The sequence below is a fragment of the Corapipo altera genome, unplaced genomic scaffold (assembly GCF_003945725.1).
Source record: "Corapipo altera isolate COAL_440 unplaced genomic scaffold, ASM394572v1 301, whole genome shotgun sequence".
NCBI classification, from domain to species: Eukaryota; Metazoa; Chordata; class Aves; order Passeriformes; family Pipridae; genus Corapipo; species Corapipo altera.
The window spans coordinates 1,017,626-1,039,760 of record NW_020884926.1 but is presented as its reverse complement, the minus strand read 5'-3'; the positions used below and the strand labels follow the sequence as shown (position 1 = coordinate 1,039,760).

The window sequence follows — 22,135 nt, the reverse complement described above, 5'->3', positions numbered from 1 at the left end:
CAGTGTTGCAGAGGAGGCTCTAAATGCACAGTCCCCTGCAGGAAAATATGTAGGGAGAGGATAAATAGCTCAGGGTTTTGATGGATAGAGGAGGGGATGAGTATACATGGCAATGGATGATAGAATATAAAAAGAAAGAACCATAGAAGAGCAGTGAATTCCACTGCTTCTTCCATCCCTAGAGCAGCCCCCCTGCTTTGTGAATGTCAGATCTATAGAGGAAAAAATGGTTTTCATGGTATTCAAACACAGGACCTGCACTCAGGTGTCACTGCACTCACCTGGACTGTGAGGCAATAATTAACTCTGTGTTTGGTTCCTCTGGCTACAGTTCATCCTACAGAAGGACTGCACAGCAGTGACTCATCTGGGCTCTTCACAAGCACCCCGAGACTGAGGGACATGAGGAGCTGCTCCCCTGATGGGTGAGTGAAGAACTGCAGGGCAGGATGGCTCAATAAAGGGCCATGCTGGGGGTGCAAACATCCCCCCTGACAAACTGCCTAAACACGACTTTCAGCTGAGATAAAACCCCTGCAGTCCCATTGACATGAGCTGGCCTTGTTTATTCACCCCCTGAAACTGTTCAGTTGTCAGTGGGTGCAGATTTGCCTCCCTGACTCACATGGTGGGATTTGGGCAGTGGGATGTTACTGAGAGGTGAAGCTAGAAAGACCAAAACGTTTTATTTGCAAAAAAAAGGGCAGGAGGGAGATGTGAAAGTGAAATTCTTTCAATCCGGTACAAAAGAAAAAATTCCCCTTAATCTGAGAAAGCTGACTGTTTCCTTATAGCAGAGGAAAAAATGTTCTTGTGAGACTTAGGTTTGGGTTTTTTTTCCCTAAACCAGAAAGTGCAATGACTCCTAAGCTTTTCAGCCTCACTCCCAGAGCAGAAGTGGCCTCCCCAGGAGCCCAGCCTTGCCTGCAGTCAGCTCCCCTGGCCCTGATCGCTGGGCTGGCTGAACAAGACACGGGTCAGGTTGTAACACACCATCCTACGATTGTTTTATTGTGCTTTCAGCTTCCTGGAAGGCTTCCAGCAGTACCAGGCAAGGAAATGAAATCTTCATCCCAAGGAAAAGATCCCTTTCCAAAACTGTTAATCTTTCCTTACGACATAGTTTGGAACACAAACATCTCCAGAGGGGGTTTGTTCGTGTCGGGGACCAAAGTGGGGCTGTTTCACTGGTACACGTGTTAACAATAACTCAGGCTTTTATTTGCCCTGTTTCACCAGCACAGCTGCTCTTGGTTTTCCTGATGGCCCCACCCAGGGACACTTGGAACACGAGCAGACACACGTATGTATTACAGGGAGTGATGCTTTCCATCGTTATTGAATCTGGGCTTCCCTTAGCATGCAATATTATCATAACAAACTCATGACTACACGCTTTCTGTCACTGTATAAACTCCATTTATGCTGCAATCAGCAGAATTAGAAAGCAGATTTGGTCTCTACATATCACTTCTGATTAATTTTTGCATTACAAAGACTGAAGACAATTCCAGAGCCTCTGGATGATCCAGATTCCAGCCATTTGCAGGTCAGTCCACCAGCACGTTCAGTGAAGCCATTTCAGTGTTCCAAAGAAATGAATGCACGGAGAAGCAAAGGCAACAGAGACTTAGTAAGTTTAATTTTAAGTGTTTTGTGAGTGATGAGTGTTTTCTGAAAAAAAATCCAAGAAGTGAGATACAACACAAAGAACTAAAACAGGGTGAAATTATTGGAGGTCTGGAGAAATTTGCTTTTACTAAGATAATTATTAGTCCAAGAAAGTTATTTAATATCTCAAAAAAATGATTGACAAGTGACTTAAATAGATCTTGAAAGATGGAAAGATTAGACATCAGCTGACTCTTGATTCTAGGAAGAAGCAATGGCTTTAAGAGGAAGCCAGGAAAATTTAAAATCGGAAATGCAGTGTTTGGATGAAGCCCTTGGGAGCTCCCCTGTTCCCCACAGAGATCCTGTCTGTCTTACCCACAGTCCTGTGTATTCCCCTGGCACACTAATGAATGTGCTTCAGGAAAGTCCTACCCTTCACAAAGGCCACCCAAAACTCTGTCAGCCCAACATCACAACTTTGCACCTTAAAATCAGAACTGCAACAGGACAAGTGACACATGACCAGCCCTGCAAGGAAATCCGATGGAAGGATCCACTTCTCGCCCGGATTCCTGTTCATCCAACATCTCCTGACTGATTCTGAGCTCGGGGTAAATCTCCAGCCTGGGCTCTGCAGGAAGTCAGAGCAGATGATGGCAAATGGGTCCTGTAGGTACAGATCTGAATTTCAGAGCCATATTTGGCAGGTGGTAATTAATGTACAGAGGGCAAACTGTGTCTGTCTGCACTGTCTGAGCACAGTGACAGCCCAGGGGAAGAGGCAGCACCACCCCTTCCAGTGAAGAAACCCTGGATGCCAGTCCGAAGGTAGGAGCAGAGTTTGGTGGGTCAGATGGAGGCAAGTTCATCTGAAGCATTTCCAGAAGGATCCACACGGAGCCTGTAGCCTGTCTGACAACATCTGAAGGGCTGCAAACACAGCCAGTGGCTACAAGAGCTCTGAGACAGGAACCCCACTGGGTCTGGACAAAATCCTTACAAATGAGGAGAGCAATGTTTGTGTAGAGGAAAGGATGGGATCCATTAGATCAGCGACAGTTCGTGCTCCTGACAGTCAGGAACCAGCAGAATGGGGGTTTGTTTGTTCCTTCCTTTACTAGAGAGATCTTACAGCAAAATAAACACTGAAAACTGAAAAATAGTTTACAGTGATGAACTCTGCTAAATCCAGCCTCTTTTACAAGGGAATACCAAAGCAGATTTTAAACATTTGGCAGCTTATCAGAAGCCAGAGGAAGATTAACTGTGTGAGTGAAAAATCAGGCTGAGAAACCAAAACCAGCTTTTCACAACGAAGGAGAGCCAAGGAGGAACAGAGTCTAAAAAGCATTTGGAAAGAAATGTTAATATCATCACACTCTTAGGAAACAGATCATGGAAGCAAGAGGGATTTGAATTCCTTTTGGAAGTGTGCAGGTATTTTTTTTAGGTGAGACTTAGCCTGTGTAGCAGCACAGGGTCACTCAGAAACAACAAGTGCACGGGTGCTCGCGGGGGTCCCGTGGTGGGGTTGTGCACAGACAGCACAGGGACATGAGGTGCTTTGTGTCAAAGTCACCACCATGGAATGCCTGATGTTCCCAGACTCCCTGGCTGGTTTGGCACATCCCTGCTGCTGCTCCAAACCTCTCCCTGGCTGGGGAATGCCACACTCACAGGACTCTGGGTTAGGAAAGGCTTCCTTCTGGGTGCAACAAAACACAGAATTCATTACCACTCCATGGTATTAAAGAACAGCATGAAAAGTTTGGGTTTCCAGCTCAGTGTTCAATTCCAAATACAACAAACATATTCCACTTCCTACATTCCCATGGAAATTCCAAAGCCTACAGACTCTTCACTTGTTTTTAAACATTTGTGTTTGAAGTTAAAAAGCTTTACCTCCCCTTTCAGAGGTGCACGATCCCTGCATACCTCTCTTACACTTCCCTAGAGGAATTGGGACTCCTAAGTGGAGTTCACAAGACACTTTGTGCCTTCAGCTCTGAATTGCCACAGACACTGAACTGTCTCCCTGTGTCCCTGAGGCTGTGGTGGAACAGCTCTGAGAGTCCCAAAGATAAACAAAGGTTCCCAGTAAAACCTCCAACTTGCTGTATTCCTTTTAAGGAACTTTAATTTTTCCAGTGCAGTTAGACAAGGCATTACACACATTTCAGACACACTTCTTCACTTGCTAGAAAAAAGAGAGAGAAGGGAAGGGGAGCCAAAACCTCTCTGACTTTTTTCTGGCTGATCTCAGCCGTAGGAATTCCCCAATCACGAAAATGCTCGGCTCTAGCTGAGGAAATGCTGTTGATTAGGAAAAATGTTCCAGATGTTAAGTGAAAGCAATTTCAAGAGGAAGGGAAAGTGGAAGAGAGAGAAGGCATGTGAGGTGACCCCACCCTGGGCAGGGAGCACAGCAGGGCCCTGTCCCCTCTCTGGGCTGGGGTGCAGCTCTCACACACTCACCCCGGGCTGTTCCTCCCCCTCCTGCAGCAGTCAGAGCTCCATTCAACCCCAGCAGCTCTTTGGAGCCTTCCTGATTTGCATTATGAGGTAAACACACAAATAAATCAGAATTTCAGTTTTATAGGAATTTTTATACAGAATTTTATGTCGAAAATATATACAATGTTTCCTCACAATTCCCATGCAACTTCTTCTGTATGTCCTTACAGAACAGTCCCTGACAGATCCAGAGGGATCTCCAAGGGCATGGATGGAGCTGGAACAGTAAGTTCTTCGAGAGAAGACACTGCAGTCAGAGTGAAGACAAATGTCTTAGTTCTTTGTGAATTTAGTTAATGTGATTTAACTCTTGTGGGGTTTGGGGAATGGCCAAACCAAAGCAGTTCATGTCCATGGGGTGAACTCCCAGTGCTCACGGAGGGTCCTTCGAGTCACCACGTCTGGAGCTTGGGGCCTGTCAGAACAGTGCTGCTTCCACTGGATAGTCAGGGACAAGGAAGGAAAGAGAATTAAAGCACTCAGCCATCCCAAGGGCCTTCCTTTCCTTTTTCTAGAAACCTAAAGGAAACTTCTGAAATCAATGAGAGTGGCAATGACTCGTTTTCACGATGAGACCGAAGTGTGAAAACCATGTGCTGAGGGTGTCATTCTCTCTGAGCCCCAAATTTTAACCTAGGACTCAGCCACAGTATTTTTCAGAAACACAATCTGCCCCTGCCATGTAAAACTAAGACCAGGCAAGGGAAAGAATCCTGGGAAAGGCTTTGGAGTCCCTGCAAAGGAACTGTCCAGAACTGAGCTCAGCAGCTCACTGGAGAATGTCCTGCAGGGAGGCAGTTGGAGCTGGCAGAGCCCATGGACAGGATGACCTCATAGGATTTTTCCACCTCTGATGTCTGTGATTACGTAATCCCACCTCGATATGGGACCGGAGGAGTTGACAGTTACATCTGCAGCTTCTTTTTAAAAAGTTATTGACTCTGCCCATGGAACAGACCAAAAATTCAAGGGAAAAAAACCAGATGAGCATTAGGAAATGAGGGTGTGTATCAAATTCATGTTAATAATACTTCTTAAAAGCCATAAGTGGGAATGAAGACGCAATGAAAGCAAAGGTTGGTCTCGGTTTAAGAGCCCAGTGAAGATGTGACCAGATGATGCTGAGCAGAAAGATGCTCATTACGTAAGGTTTAGCACTGCCACAGAGCCAGGAATAAAGGGCTTGAAATTTTGGGTTTTCTTCAGCACATAAAAGAAAACGTCCCTTTCCAAAGCAGAATTGGCTTCCAGAATTTCAGAACTCCTCTGCTCCTGCAGGTGTCCTTGTGTAATATATTTTCTAACGCATTTTTAAAATTAAAAATAATAAAAACTCTAATGGTGCTTTCTTGGCCATGGAAATCAGAGCAGTTATGAAAAAGCAATAAAGCAGCCTTTCTCTTGTAGCTGCCAACAACGCCAGAAACATGTTTGCTGGAACTCTGACCCCTTACATAGAAAACATTAAAACAACTGCAACTTGATACAATTAACTGGTATTAGATTCAAAGTTTGTGAGGCCAACTGGCTTTTATGATATATTTCTTGGTACTTACATACTAATGGAAAAACTCCAAACTTTTGAAAAATATATTCCAGATAGGCTGACTGTTAACTTATTTTTTTAAAGCAAATGCTTTAGCAACTGCTCATCCTGCCTGCAAAGGAGGGAAGGCAGATACACAGAGAATTTCTCCTGCTGTACACCCAAGCAGCTTTTCTGTCTCCTTCAGAATGCATTAACAATGGCAATATTTGAGGTGTTATGGATAAAGCTTTCACTGCACTTCTCAACGTACCTGTACCACAGCTGTAGCATTTCCCAATCCTTCCCTTCATTCCCCAGCTGAATATGGAGAGAGGTCCATAAACCTCATTCCACATCACAGAATGCCAGACTGGTTTGGGTGGGAAGGGACCTCAAAGCCCATCCAGTTCCACCCCCTTCATGGGCAGGGACACCTCCCACTGTCCCAGGCTGCTCCAAGCCCTGTCCCACCTGCCCTGGGACACTCCCAGGGATCCAGGGGCAGCCACAGCTTCTCTGGGCAGCTGTAACTCCTGTGCATTCCTTCCACCTGTGTCAGGAAACAAAGAATGGTGCAGCAGCTCTGAAGGAAGTGTTTTTAAGGTGCTGCCTGTATTTCATTGACACTGGAAAGCAAACCCCACTGATCTGTCCCTGAGCCTGGGGTTCCTCACATGCAAATCCTCAGAGACCCTTCAGCTGCAGCTCTTGGTGCTCCTCTGAGTTATGAGCAGCAAAGGCATTTCCTATGGAACCTGTGAACCTGGAGGGTGCCAAGGAAAGCAATCCAACATCTCCTAAAACTCAGCTTTTCCTGCCTGTGTTACGTGTTCCTTTGCTTGGCTCTGGCCATGCAAAAAGGACCAGAGCAGGGGGATTTGCTGTGCCCCCGGTGGAAAATACCTGCCAGCTGCTCCACCCCTGGGGCTCTGCAGCCACAGGAAAGGCTCTTTAAATATCTCTACTCCGTGGGCAGTGTGGCACTTGGCCCACCACGTGTTCTGTGGGTTCTGGAGAGATAACCAGGGCTGCAGGTTGGTTGTTCTCCAGTGCTTTTACAGAGAACAGTAATTTACCTTTTTAATCTGAACAGCTTCTAATCGCTGGGTTGTTGATTCTTCTGTTTGCCTGTGTGTTGGTTCGTTTATTTATTTTAAGAGTGGAAAAGCTCCTATAACTGCTAAGCAGACAGACAAAAAGAAATTAGGATGCCCCAGATCAGATAAAAATATTTTAAGCCCTTGAAGAAGTAAAACCGAATGGATTTATGAACAAATTACTCCAGCTCTCTGAGTAATCAATTCCAATCACTATTAATAATATAACTTTTCCTTCAAAGAATTACTTTCACCTTATAAAGTCAAAGCTTGAAACCTCCTTAATCTTTAATAGAGCCTGCAACAATTACTACAATGCAGAGAGGACCTACAAATTGGGAGCCCCGTGTGATTATCTCCTTCTCCAACCAACTCTTTTGACAACCATAAATAACAGTAAAATTACCATAAAAATTAATAGTACTACAGTTAAAGAAAATCATTATGTAAAGGTTTATGAATTTTGCAGCCATTAATAGGCATAAGTTAATGAGCCATAGGCTTTCCAGAATACGAGATCAGAGATTTTTTCACCAGTGAAACTTTCAGAGTTCCAAATCCTTCAGAGGTCACCAACTTCAAAAATGGAACAGAAAGTTACTGTTTGATACTAATGTGAGTAAAAATGAAACAGAAGCATTAGAGCAAGTACCATCCATGGAATTTGAAGAGTCTAATAGAGCAAGGTCAGGAAATCTACTGTGTCAACAACTTGGAATGAAGAGAGACGAAACTAAAATATCCAAGATGAATAAGAAGCATTTTAAATACTCTGTGTGTTTAAAATTCAACTTGTAACCATTGTTTTATCATTGAAAAAGTATTGGCAATTAATAGATTTTGATCCTAGAGGGGAAAGCCTCAAGACTGTTCTATAACAAATGATATGAGGTAGTATAGGGATGGCATTTAAAAAAATAATAAATCAATTTGAGATCCACTATTGAATGCAGGTGGTAAGAATCATACCCAAGCAAACATAAAATGGTTTATATGTCCTAGTTATCTTGTTACACTTTGAATTACAATTACAAAACATCAGATACCACATCCTAAACATCCTTAAACATTCAAATTTTACATGTACATTTTTTATGGTAAAACACAACAGACAAAAGATAAAAATGGCTTCGCTTTAAAGCAGGGGGAAAAAAACCAACCCACCCAAAAACCCACCCTGCACGTCCCAAGAGTCAAGTTAAAGATTCAGAAGTCAGGGCTAGGAGGGAAAAGGAAGATAAATAATTTAGCACTAAGCATAACTAAAGCCTGTCAGTCTGCCAGCTTTAAGAGAAATAAAAAGGTTTACAAGGATCCTGAGAGTTTTTACAGAACCTCTGGGGGTTTGAAAAAATAAATCCAGAACAAGCAAAGAGTTCTGAAGTATTCTGCACAAACAGATTTTAAAGACACTGTGAGAATAAAGGCAGGGAAAGGTTCCTTTAGCTCGGGCTGGGGCTGTGCCCTGGTGTTTGCTCTCCTCCATCATCCCAACCTGCATCATCTTCACATTATTTCCTTTTACTTTAATGTTTTCTTCTCTCATTGCTTTCTTTTTTTTTTTTTTTTGCAAGAAGAATCTCCAGTGAGGGCCTTTGAATCGCATAGACCCAGGGGTTAAACTGCAAAACCTGCATGTAAAAACCTTAATTCCATCTCATCATCATGTTTTACTTCAAACCAAGCTGTAACCTTGTACTTCACTGCTCAGACAATGTTAACTGGAGGAGAATCACGGAAAGGAACCACGTTCATTTAAGACATAAAGCAATTTTGAATTGCATTGATTACAGTGATCAGTCTATCACTTTAATGTCATCTCAGCTGGCATTTATTAAAAAGACATACATGTGACAACCCATTGATCCTTAACACTGCAGCTGAGATAAAAAGTCTATTTGCAAAGGAAAATTACTTCTTTAATTAGAAATGGAGTATCATTTTCTCTTTTCTTTGTTAGAACTTCAGCAGCCACGGATCAAATACAGCAGGGGAGGGGCTCAGAACCTGCCACTCGTTTGATTTAAAAGTCTTCAGAGTTAATCACTCAAAATTGTACAAATGAGCACTTGAGCTGGGAAAGAAAACAGGTTTATTCCTCCTGTATGAAGGCACTTCCAACTCACTGCTGCTTGGGAAAGCTCTCAAAGGGAGAGCTTTACTTCTGGGTGGACTTTGCCCCTGGGTCACTCCTGCTCTACACGTGGAGCAAAGCAGTAAATGAAGTGTTCCACACAGTGCCTGTAGGGTTTCAGTGAGTTAACTATGGCTGAACATCCCCCTCTCCCAGGGACAAACTGCTGAGAGAGAACCCAGCAAACATGGCCAAAGGATATGCTGTAGAAATGGCTGAATCTTGCCAGTCACTGAATGTACATGGAAAAAACAAACCTCAGTCCACCAGGAGATGCTCCACGAGCAGACAAAATGATGGATGTGTCCGGGGCTCTGGGGATGACACGCTGCTCTGAACATTCCAGGAGCATTCCTTGTTGGTGAAAGGAGCTGTGAGGCCAAGTAATTTAATCTGTGGACCTATGAAATCCTATTTTTAACATTGTTCTCTCTTTGTACAAATCCAAAGTTACATTTCCTACAGTGTTTCTTTGGTTCCAGGGTTGGACTGCCTGATTCTCCTCAGAGAACTGCCTTTTATAATGAATGATTTCCTATCAGTCCCCCTCAGACAGGCAGGGACATCTCCACACTCTACAGATGCACAAACCATCCTCCTGCTCTTCTGGATTTTACACTCCACTTGAAAAACACAGAATTCAACAGAGAGGGGTTTAATTTTTTTAAGTTTTCAGGGTGAAAACCACAAACTCCTACTGACTACACAAGTAAATCTCCACATTCTTGTGGATGGAGACATTTTATATGCAGTGGCATTAATTCTGGATAATTAACTCACACTCCATTTCCCCTATCAAATAAAATCAGGAAAAATCAATGCACTGCTTACTTCTTAGCTGAATCCAGAGTCTATATGGTAAAAAATGCCCAGACTAAATGATTATTTACAACAAAGGTCTCCAGATTCTTCAGATTCTTTTGTGCAGTATGTAACCTTTCAGATCTGCTTAAATTGCTGCCTACAAATAAACTACAAGTAACTTATCATCTAGCCATTAAAATAACTTAATTGGATTGCTATTGGATATTTAATTGGCTTCTCAATGTTGGTACAGTGTCTGCCTATAAAACTTTAGATAATATTGCCTTAATTCCTCTGAGTAAACTATCAGTTCCCTTACAACAATAGACAAAAATCTGCATTCCAGTTTTAACCTTCCCTTGGGTACAGATTAAAACGTTCAGGTGGCAGATCTTTATTTTACTATAAACCCTCCAAATACTTTAGAAGTATGAAAAAGTTTCTGTTCAGGAGGGTGGAATAATTCGAGCTGAGTGATTTTTATATTCTTAGTTTATGAAAGGGAAATTATTCCCAGGAGCCTGGGACCACAAAGCAAGAGCCTCAGCACCCAGAGCTGCTCTGAACACAGGGCACAGTCGTGTGCCCAAAGAGTGACTGAGGTGAGGAAATCACCGCCTGGAATTCATCTGCTCCCATTCCAGAGCCTTGTGTGGGATGATGCAAATCTAATCTAATAATATCAGGATCAAAGATGAGTGGAATAAAACTTCCAATTTTAGATGCTCTTTCTCTGCAGGTGTGAATGTATAATGACTCCTCACCACTGGCAGGAATCCCGTGATTTTGTGCTCCATGGCAGCATTTTCCACCATTCCCTTTGGGCACAACCTGCCCGGAGGGTACAGCAGAACCATGGGGGGCCAGGATGCTCCTCTGCATCACCTGCTTTGCCAGACAGCTCCCAGGAGTGACCCTGATGGAGCTCAGCAAACTCTGGGAATGGAATAACACGAAGGAAAGAACCCACGGATCATTTACCCAAGTGCTGTCTCTTTGACACCCTCCTGCACGTCCACGCCCCGGGATTCATCCCAACATTCAGAGCATTTTAAGCCCAGGTTAAACAGAAAACCATTACTGGGTAGGGTAGAATTGCACTGTGGCTATTTTTGAATCCTGCTGTCTCAGACAAATGTAATGAATCAGTTGATGTCACCTCAATTACCATGTTAGCTCTAATCAACAGAATTGCTCTTCCCATCCACTCCTTGTATGGAACTCTCTGAATTAGATTTTCCAGTGGACAAACCCACCCTCTGGCAGACTGCAAGGGTCAGGATTTGACAGAATAAGGCTGGATGACTCTATTTTAATCGAATATCAGATCATTTTAATGGTACAGGAGGCATTTCACAGCAATTCATAGTGATGGTTCAGTGTTTAATTGGGAAGAAGTGTTTATGTGCAAAAGCTACACCAAACACGGGGAGGGGATCATTAGGCAGCTCCAGAAATACTGCCTGGAATTAAGGTACATTCCAGTTACAGCACAAATTTCCAAAGGTTTCTAGTTTTGTCATCTTAGCCTGACATTCCTCGCTGCACACCCCAAGAACTGGTGGACGAGGATGAGCAGAATGCCTTGAGAAGGGTTCCTGAGTACACATGGACAGGGCAAAGGCAGCGTGGAGAGGGTTTGTTCCCTCCTCCTCCCTGGGTCTAGGAACCCTTCCATATGCTGTGTTCTATTTATTATTTCTGCATTGCATCAGGAGGGAAATATTCACACTGAGCCACAGGGATTAAAGACTGAAGCTCTAGAGCAGTCGGATCACATCCGTCATATCCAGCTGTTTTCAATTCCAACACCTCACACCTGCTTTTATTTATTATTCCTGGGCTAGACAAGACAGGGCTCATTTTTCAGTCCTTACAGGCTTTCTTAGGAAAGACACAAATCAGTCTATTCCTTCCCCTTGTGCCTCTGCAAGAGAACATTAAAGCAAAGCCCTGACACGGCGAGGACCTGACCTACAGGAGCCACTCACACCCCAGGCTGGACAGCTCCCTGTCCTCTCCCATGGGGACAACATCCCAGTGGAACAGGAACACCATCAGCCACAAAACTCTGTGTTAGCACAGCCCTGAACCCCCCTCACTCCCACAGATTTCAGCTGCCTTGTCTTCACTTGCCCTGGAAGTGGAGAGGTTTGGGTGCTGAGGAATCCTTCATGCAATATTTTAAGCAGCAGGTTCCCCACTTTTGCTCACTTCCAGCTTCCATTCCAAGGAGCCTGTTTGCTGGAACCCCTCTGAATTGCCTTCCTGTTCCCTGTCAGGAGATCACACTGCCTGAGCATTTCATTGTCCTTTATTATGGAGTCATTTTTCCAGAAAGGGACCCAGAAGTTGTTCCTTTTGCACCCCTCTCTCGTGCCACAGGCCAGTCCTACATTAGGAACTTTCTAATTAACTGCACTTAACTTACCAGGTTTCCTTGTACTTCCTGCACAAACACTTCCCTGAGTGCTTCCTCTCCCACCCCTGGCACAGCAGGTTATTGTTTGATGGAGCAAACTTGCATCTTGTTTGCAATTCACTCACCTCGTCTTTTGCGTCAGCCAAGCGCACAGAAAGTCTTCCCACATCAAATCAAAACAGGCCCTTAAGTTCATCAAACATTTGAAATTCTTGCATGAAATTTAGCACTGAAACACAAAGCGTTATCATCTGTAATAAAACACATTAGGAGATCCTGAACACACTTGCTTTAAAGGCAACTCTGCCATGTTGCTCTTTGAAAAATCAAGGGTACTCCGCAAGAAGAACAACTGTCAGTCCAAATTCAAACCCAGAGGGATTCACTGAAATTTGGACAGCATGGAACAGGACATACCTAGAGCTGCCACAATACCCATGTGCTGTACAGCTCCCCAGTTTTGGGAGGAGTAATGCCACTCCCCAGACAGACACCGAGGCAATTGCCCATGATACAATGTTAAAAAAAAAAATAGCTCGTACGTTTTGCAGTAGCATCAAGTCTCTATTCAAGTGTAAAAAAATTAATTGACTCCATCTGTATTGGCCTAATGACTGATTAAATGACTAATCACGGAAGTCTTAATTAAAATCATTTTTCTGTACAGAAGAGGATGGAGGGAGGAAGGCAATCATTAATGTGTTCTAATGCATGTCACATTCCATTTGTGCCTGTTCCTAACAGCCAGCAGATGAGTAATCACTCACAAGGTCATCCTGCAAACTTTCTGCTCACATCCCACTGATGGCAGCAGGCTCGGCTGGGCTCTGCTCCTTCCCAATCACAAGGCAGGTAATTAATGTTGCTCAGCACAAATAACACAGGGAGCTGACATTTCCTCTTCCAGCCCAGATCCACACAGCACTTCCATGTTCCTCGTGGATTGACAGGGATCTCCCTCACACTGAAATTCCACAACATGCCAGGAATTTTTCCTGCATGAATAAAATGGCCAGGCAATTAAAAGAATCCTTTTCAAGTAAAGCAGGATGGCAGTGGGACACTTATTTTAAGTTTTATTTGCCAGCCACCTGACGACCCTGATGCATAGTGACCTCTGCTATGGAAAAACAACAAGAGCTGCTTCCACCTCAACAGCTGAGAGGGAGCTATTTAAAACAATGTATTAAAATGTCTAACGGAATAAAGAAGTGTGTCTTGAGGTCAGAGGAACCAGCTTTCCACTGGCATGTAACTCATCCACAGCACCTCCACTTTGTGATGAAATACTGCACATAAAATATTAAAGTCCAGAGAACAAAGTGTAACACAAAATGTTTTTTTTTGCTGCCTGCCGTCCTGAAATTGTAGAAATCTTTATTTGCAGCCACAGCAGGTCTGTGTAGCATTGGTTGCAGCAACTTTGCATATCCCAGGTGACAACACACTATCATGTATAAAACAAGGCTTTTTATAAAGCTAAAATCAAATGCTTCAATGGGGAAAAGGAAGATGGTAGAGCCCTGCCATATATCAACAAATGCCCAATTCTGCAACTTTCCTACCCTTCAAATTCCTGAATTCAAATCTGCAGCACTGGTGTGAGCTGCAGTTGCACAATTAGGGGCCAAGTAAGTTCCAGTCCTTCTAAAATAATGGAACTAACTTTTAGTACTAAGACCCTTCAATTACTGCTTTTCCTAACCAGAAGCATTCTCAGTAACAATCTTGGTAAGGAGATCTCTGCAGTGACAGTGAAAATTCACATCCTCCTGTGTTATCCTGCTTTAACAAGCACCCAGCTGACTGAAAATAGGGCTCAGAATATGGAGGGACATAAGGGACAAAAAAGATTGAAAGAATCTTAAGTCCTTACATGACTCTGTAATGTCCATTTTCCCCTTTTGGCCTCATTAAGTACTACCCTGGCTAAACCAGTCAAAGTCACAGAAAAATAAATCTGCATCAACCAGCTTCATCCAGATTTCAGTTAAATACAAATCTCAACTATTCTGAATTAATCATAACACAATCTTGACCCTACTTACCACATAACAGAAGAAAACAAAAATATGTGACAACAAATCTCTGCTTGCAGTAACTGTCAGTGTCACATATGAAAGAAGTTCATTTTACTAATAAAGGAAATGGAATTGAGTGATAGATTTAAAATTAAATTCAGCTATTCTATAAATGTCACTCAGAGTTTTAAGGTGGCTCTCAGGGCTTAAAACCAGCACTGAGACTCAAATGTGCCACTCTCTGGGCTTCTGGGGAATTAATGGAGCTCAGTTTTATCTTCATTTATCTTCATTTAAAACAACCACAAAATCCATCACCACGGCACCAGAACACGCCAAAACAAACAACATACAGATGGCACAGGAAATCTTTCAAAACCTGAAGATATTTTAATGGAATAATTCAACACAATCTGCACTACTCTGCTAATGCAAATGAAAACTTGCACAACTACCTAAATTACAGGGTGGTGTGCCATTCTTAATCTTCTCAGAAATGTAGGAGTTCCTGTTTCAATCATTTCTATTGTTTGAAATACACACTGTGATAATGGAGCCACTGCAGGCAGGGGCTGATTGGGGGTGAAGCTAATTAATAACTCGGTGTGTGCCCTGCTGTGGGTTGGATGGGATCAGCAGAGGTGAGATCCACGGTGAGACACCTGCCAGTGACCTGTCTGAGACTCAGCACTGGGCTTTTCCTGCACACATCGAGCATTTTGGTTATTCCTGGTCTTTAATGGGAGAAAATACATAAAAGTCAAAAACTTCTAGAGCCTCCTGGGTACCTGAACCCTCCTCAGCACACAAGGACATACCCTTCACATCACAGGATGGAAGTCCATCTGAAAATTAGGATCTTGATGAAAAACAGACTTTGGACTTCTTTGTGTTTCTTCAAGCACTAAACCAAGCACTAAAATGTCTTATGCCCAAAGACAGACCACACAAGATGGTATCTTATATGAAGGCATCTCCAGCTATTCTAGATCCATAAATCTGGGAATTTGCAACTCCTTAGGCCGCTTAATAGGATGAGGCAAACCAGGTTCAGACTGAGGGGTTGGAATGCAGCCACGTGAGGCCATTCAAGTTAAAAAACCCCTCAGCCTACACTGGGTTGCCTGGTCACACTGCAAGAGTGAGGGACACGCTTGCTGCATGTGGTGAATGGAGCTTCTTTTGATGTGCTTTAAATAGGTCATAAATCATAGACTGGTTTAGGTTGGAAGGGATCTTAAAGCCCATCCAGTTCCACCTCCCTGCCATGGGCAGGAACACCTCCCACTAGCCCGGGTTCCACACCTCTGATTTCTGTGGTCAGCCAGTGCACATTGTCCTGTCTGCTGTGGCCTGAACATGACTTCTCATAGTGGTTAAAGGTGAGAAAACATCTTGTCTGCTCCAGAAAAGCTACTGCACCTCAGTGGGGCAGGGGCATGGGATCACTGTGTCTGCTCACGGCAGCGAGTCCCACCATCACCGTTTGATGCTTTGCTGAACCAGTGACAAAGGTGACAATCAGTCACCAGGGCAGACCTGCTCAAGGCAGTGTTTTAAGAGCTTGTAACTATTGTACAGCAAAGAAATTAGAGCAAACACTGAACAAGTTCCCTGTAATAACAGGCTGTAGTAAAAGTCACGTTCATCACAACCCAAATAATGGGAAAGTTAAACAACACCTTTCTCTGAACTGCTGCATCTCCCACCCGTGTCAGAGGATCTCCACCTCCCCATCACTGTGCCAGCTGAGAAATGCAAATGAGCCCTGCCCTACTCCTCTGTTTGTTTTGTACAGTGAGCACAATTTCTGCCTGAGTCCAACTGTATTTCCTCTTTGTGCCACACAAACCTCATTTACCAGTCATTCTTCTCCCTGTGAAGAGATCCATAATGAGGAGTCTTTCTGCCATTGCCCTGCTCCTCTGAGTCAGGAGTTTTCATTTCCCCCCAGTCCTTGCTGCTGTGGCTGCAGTTTCATTGCCTGCCATCTCCCACCACAGCCCTGCTGGGAGCACATCTGGAGCTGGGGCAGGGAAGGAGCCAGGATTGCTCCCGGAGCTGTTCATCGATTAAACAGTTACTGAAAACCAGAGGCTTTATTTACTGTGCTCTCAGATGGCACTCATAAAAAGGAAGGTTTATTCACTCCACTTGAAATGACAGTTTACTCTCGTTAGTTTATCCAGTTAGTTAATTCTTGCCTATCAAACAGAAAAACTGTAACACTGGTGTTGTTTTCAAACAGTGAAAGCACATCAGTGACGCACTGAAAACCTACAGCTGGAGGTAACTTCTCATCCATTAACACCACAGAGGGTCAGAATATACTTTCAACACCTAATTCCACCCCAGACTTTCAGTAAACTCAGACTGGTGTTTTTTGGTGGTTTATTTTTGCAGAGAGCAGAGATTTTCTGTGCTTGCATAAACAATAATTATTGCATTGCCATAGCTCAACCCACCATTTCAAAACTTGACTAACACAGTAAGCAGAGAAGTTTTTCCTCTCTAGATAATTATTTTCTTTTTAACTGTATGCATCCTATGAAATGCAATTATAGAGGTTTGTTTAAACACAGCAGTCTCCAAGTGGCAACTTTGGATGTAATGGCAAGGTTAGGTGTAGTCATCAGAGCAGACTGCAAAACTTGGCTGGAAAAGTTTTCCTACCTGAAAAACCAGGCAAAGTAGATTTGATGGCAATTGTAAAAGTGTAGTGAGCCCCCCCCACACCTACATCATTAGGAAGATCTAATAACACAAAAAAAGCACTTCAAAAAGCTATCCAACCACCAAAAGCCCATCACCAACCACTCTCCAAAGTTAAGGGCTGAAAACCGTTCTTGCAAGCACAAGCCAAGGTTATGAAGGAACAAAAGGTGTATTGGCATAAAATGTGAAGGGCAGTGTGAGAAAAGAGGGGTCAGGGAACCAAAAAGCAGGGTCCTTGTCCAGGAGGGCCCCCCCAGCCAGAAGTGGGGGATTGCAGGGCTCAAACCTGCCCTGGGCAGGAGCAGCCCCCAGCTGAGCAGCACAGTCCTGGTTCACACGTACCTGCTGCCTTCCCTCCTCCCCTGCCAGACTGTCATCCTCAGCTTTCTCAGCAGATCTCCTGCCACTTGGCTTTTTGCCTCCTTTCTGCAGGGGAAAAAAAAAAAAAAAAAGAAGTATTTCTGTAGAGCTTCAGGAAAGTGCCAAAACTGGTGTAATTTATGATGTGCTAGTGTTTTCCTTTGCATTTGTAACTTAAGAACAAATGCAAAATCATCAGCACTTGACTATGCTGGGGTTTGATTTACATATATTAAGATTCTCTCGTGATTTCCTATTATTTATTTCTGTAAGCAAAATTGGATCCTGGTCACTAAACTATCAGCATCCCCTGCAGTGAAAAGACAAAAGCCAGAATGTACAACTCAACAGTCAAAAGAATTTGAAACCAGAAGCTGGAACAAATTGTCTGATCTGAAGTTCTCATCTGCTCTTCCCTTTTGGAACATTCTCACTGGGAGTGAAGCAAATAGTTATCTATAAATAGTAAACAGTTATCTGTACCTGAACTTTGGGAATGGGCACATCCTACTTTCTCAGTTCAAACAATAGGATCTAGGCTTTTCCCCAGAATTTTCCCAATACAGCTTCAGTTTGTAGAACAGGTTATTTTCTGGATTATTTCCTGGAATTCAATGCCTACATCATTGTTTTCCTCATTTTAATGTATTGTATCCATGCAAATATGGCATTTTACATTAAGGCTGAAGAGTGAAAAGAAGGGTTGTGTTCCCCCTGCAATGCTTTATCCCACCTAGGAGACCTTAAATAAGGTCTTTCCAGCTGGGAATGCTGCAGTTCTCTCCACAGGGCTGTAACTTTATCATTATAAGGTGTGATAAAAGTTAAGTCTTTGCCTCTGCAAGGACATTAAATAACATCTTTCTCTCCATTAGCTTTTGCTGTAGTAGCAGTATTTATTCTCTGGGCAATGAGTGAGAACCACACTCCTTCCAGGATAACTCCAGGCTCTTAATGCACCAACAGTTTCAGAAAGGTTCCTGTGTCACTAAATTTAATGTGGGTTTAATATTATTATATTGTTAATTGATAGCTCTTGTGCCACACAGTTTCAAAGGAAATGTTTAAGAGCCTCTTAAACATCAGTGAAGTCCTACATTTGGATAATCCATTTACTGAAAGAATTCTTCATGCCAATCTTCAGCTGAAATAATCTCACAATAAGCAGCTGTTCAAAGAGACGTGTTTAAAATCAATGGTTTCAAGGTGCCTGACAGGATTTCACATCAGCCATCTCAAATTTACACACCTACAGTGGTATTTCTGTGCTCCCACATTACTGGTAACGTGGCACAGGGAGGTTTAGGCAGCAAATGGCACAGCCTTGTGCCAGGCATTAAAATAAATTCCAGTTTCACAAGCTTTCAAGAGAAGCTAAAGCATCTAAATCAGAGAATCACTCCTTAAGTCCCCCCTTCATGTTAATTTTAATTACAACAATTACTGCTGCCGGCAAGACAAAGCTCCTGTGCCCCCTCTGAGGGCTGAGTGCCAGCACAACGACTCCTTCCATAACCACCCTTCAGGAGAGGGCAGCTTGACCTCTCTGGGAGCGAAATATCAATTAATTATCTTTTTACAGCCGATTCAATTACAGCACACGAGTCACTTGTGCAGGACATCAAGCCCGGAGTTGGGGGTCGGTGGGGGAAGGAAGGAGAAGGCACTGGCAGGGAAGAGCCCTCAGAAAGGCTGGGGGGCAGTGACCCCACAGAGGCAGGGAAATGTTTGTTCACATCCCACAGAGAGTTATTCTCTGGCTGTAGCAGGGGAAATGCTGCAAGATCATCCTCGTTTAACTGAAGTTTTTTAAAAATACAGGGTTATTGGTCCTAAGGGGGGATAGACATTTCATTTAAAGGTGACCAGACACACTGCATTAGTCTTTAATGCTGGAGTCAATTCACCAGAGATTTGTTCATTAAGGAGGGGGGGAGAAGGAGATAAAAGATGATCTATTCAGCAGAAAACAAAATATATTTAACTTTTGTTAAATAAAGTGCTGCTGAGGACTATTTCACTACTGGACTGATGCCAAAGAAAATTATCAAGTGTGATACATCCCAATAATGCACTCAGCAGAACAGTGGTATAGAAGCAAACATGCTTTAATTTATGATCCCATTAGCATTGCTGCAGAGGCCAAACTTCTGAGAGCACAAATAAACACATCAGGACAAGCAAAAAGTGCAAGAGTGTGCATGCAAACAAACCCCAAACGTGACTCTATTTCATTTAAAGCTTTGGCAAAGTGAAAAGGGGAGGTGGGTGTCAGGCCCTTCTTGCAGGCCACAAGGGACAGGACGAGAGGAAACGGCCTCGAGTTGGACCAGGGGGAGTGTTAATGCAATCCTTGAAAATTAAAATTGAATTCAACTGGTTTTGATTTAAAAAAAAAATTATCTTACAGTGAAGATTATAAGAATCTTCTCTTTTTGACCCTAAATTTCCCTTTTTCCTCTGTATAGTAACTTCAGTTCACCAAAGATTTTTCTTGTGAGAGTGACTCTCATCCATATTAAAGCATTCTGTGGAAACAAAGACTTCACTCAGGGGGAGGGTTCATCAAACCCACTAAAATTATAATCATTTAATAAATGTAATGACTGCTCTGTATTTAAAATATTTTCCCAGGCAGCACTTTAGCATACTGTGTATACCAAACAAACTGCTGTTGCATAATCATTAACTCTGCCCCACGTTGGTCTTACAAAGAGTATAATGAAGATTCCAGCAAAGTGAAGGATGTGGAGTTTTCCTATGGATGGCAAACACACCCATGTGCCCACTGAGATCCCAGGACAGTTTGGTTGGAGTTGTTGGAAGGACAAGCAGTGCTGTTTTCTCATCCTGAGGACAGCAGGGCTGAAGGAAGCACCGTGTCCAGTGTCACTCACAGGATCTGGGCTCAGAGCACAAACGCTCCTTTTCCCTCCATTCCCACGTCATATCCACGGGGTTGGGATGTTCCACCAAACAACTTCCAGAGACTCCCAGACTAGAATTCCCACAAACACCCAAACCCAAAGGGACTTCTCAAAACTGCACAGTAACTCTTGAATCAGAATCTGCCCAGTGAGGAGTGATTTAAACTGTGAGTCTGGAAAACTCCTCTGGAAATGAGGGGAAGAATTCTCCCACCTCTTTTCTTTATTGCAGATATGATGTCAGGTTATCTTTGGTTACCAGATTTATGTTTTTGAGTGTTCTCCAGTGCAGTTTGAAAGGAATTGCCTGAGCCATCCCTGCTACCCAGAGACAATTCCAGAGCTGCAATTCCAGCACCTGCACTGCATTCACTGCACTGACATTCCCAAGGGGCCGGGGCAGATTCCCCACTGACAACAATTAGCATCAAAATGTTCCCCAGTGCAGAGCTGTGGGTGGGAATTACAAAAGGTTAACAGACTAAATATAAAAATCTTTTTGAATATAAAATCAATGCGCTTTGTTACTGAAATCTGGGTACTGTAATTTAACCAAAATAGGGATTAGAGTCCCTGGCAATCTTCCATGTGTGTGAGCTGGGCTTTTCTTTGAGCAAAATGCTAAACAGCCAGTCTGAAAGTCTGAAACAAAACAACCCAAAGACCCAAAAGAAAGCATTCTATACTTCTTTTTCTTTAAAATTTTCTTAAGCTCAGTACCAAAAGGAACCCCACACCTATCAGGGCTCACAGTGGTCCTGTTATATGGGCAGACTCAACGACTCTGTGGTTGCCTTTGCAGAATGTATGAAATGTCAGATTAAAAGTAATCTGATTTTGCAGCAATTCTTTATTTATCACTGCCCGCAGGACAGAGGGGGCAGAGGCAAAACCTTTTTTTCAGCAGAATATTTGTCTGTAGTGGAAATTACTACCAAGTCTTCAAAGAAGACTCTGATGATCCTCAGGCTACTTCTAGTGATGATGTCAAGAGTTTTAGCACCAAGGGCTTCAGTGGAGATGCAGGAAACACGTCTGGGGAAGTGGCTTTGAAGCTGGCTCAGAGGGGCTGACACAAAATACAAAATAAATCATGTTAAGGCTTGATCAGGCAAACGCAGATGTCAAAGGTAAAACTCCTGCACTTCAGCCATGAGCAGGTTCAGGTCCTCAACAACGAACCAAAGAAAAGTAAAAGCAGCAATTCTGACAGAAAAAAAGAGTGGTCCCCAATATGTTTGGAAAATCCAGTACTCGGGACTTCTCATTTTGTTTTTAAACATACTTATTTGCTGTTGCTTCCAATTATGGACATGACCATCTAAGAAGCACAATCTTATTTCTGGTACCAAATCTTTATTTGAGGAAGAACCCCCCATCATTCCTGGCACCCATGAAAACAATGTTCCTGCCCATTCCCTGGGAGCACAAACACACACAGGACTGACCTGTGGCATTCTCCTTTAAGATGTTCTCCCTCTTGGAAACACAAGTGGTGAGTCAGTTGTTATGGTAACTATTTTTCTTTTTTTTTTTGACTAACATATGACAGCCTGTGTGTCATCTGATGCTGTTCCTGAATTCAATTACACATCCACTTTTGTCAAATAGTCTAAAAAGGGCTTCTTGGATGAAGAAATAGCGGGGACAAAACAGGACATTTTCGCCCAGGCACACGGTTTTAATCCATTAAAACACTGATTATGTGATTAAATTTATGGGTCCAGTCAATTTTTTGTTAGCTCAGAGCTACGACACGATGATGTGAAGAGCAGCCCGTTTTTGTTCCCTTTTTTGTCAAACAAACTGCCTGCAATTCCATGAGCTCCACTCTGGGAAATGCAGCCTGGTGTGCCTTGTGTCCTGCTCAGCCAGTGATTTTAAGGTGGGTCTGTCTGAGCTGTTGGTCCTTCTGCTTCAATGACCAACTGAAAGGAGCAGTTGCTGCATCCCCTGAGTGGGTTTGGTTCCCCTCTCGGGTCCAGTGCTACCAGTTATA

At 43.2% G+C, this 22,135-nt stretch overlaps 1 long non-coding RNA gene across 2 annotated transcripts in view; it reads right to left on the bottom strand.

The window, feature by feature from the left end:
* The window catches only part of LOC113954150, a 90,688-nt gene that overhangs the window by 57,874 nt on the left and 10,679 nt on the right, over positions 1 to 22,135 (bottom strand). For both annotated transcript variants that reach the window (XR_003530117.1, XR_003530116.1), the window contains exon 3: positions 17,192 to 17,275. This is a non-coding gene — a long non-coding RNA (uncharacterized LOC113954150). The remainder of the gene's footprint in view (positions 1 to 17,191; positions 17,276 to 22,135) is intronic.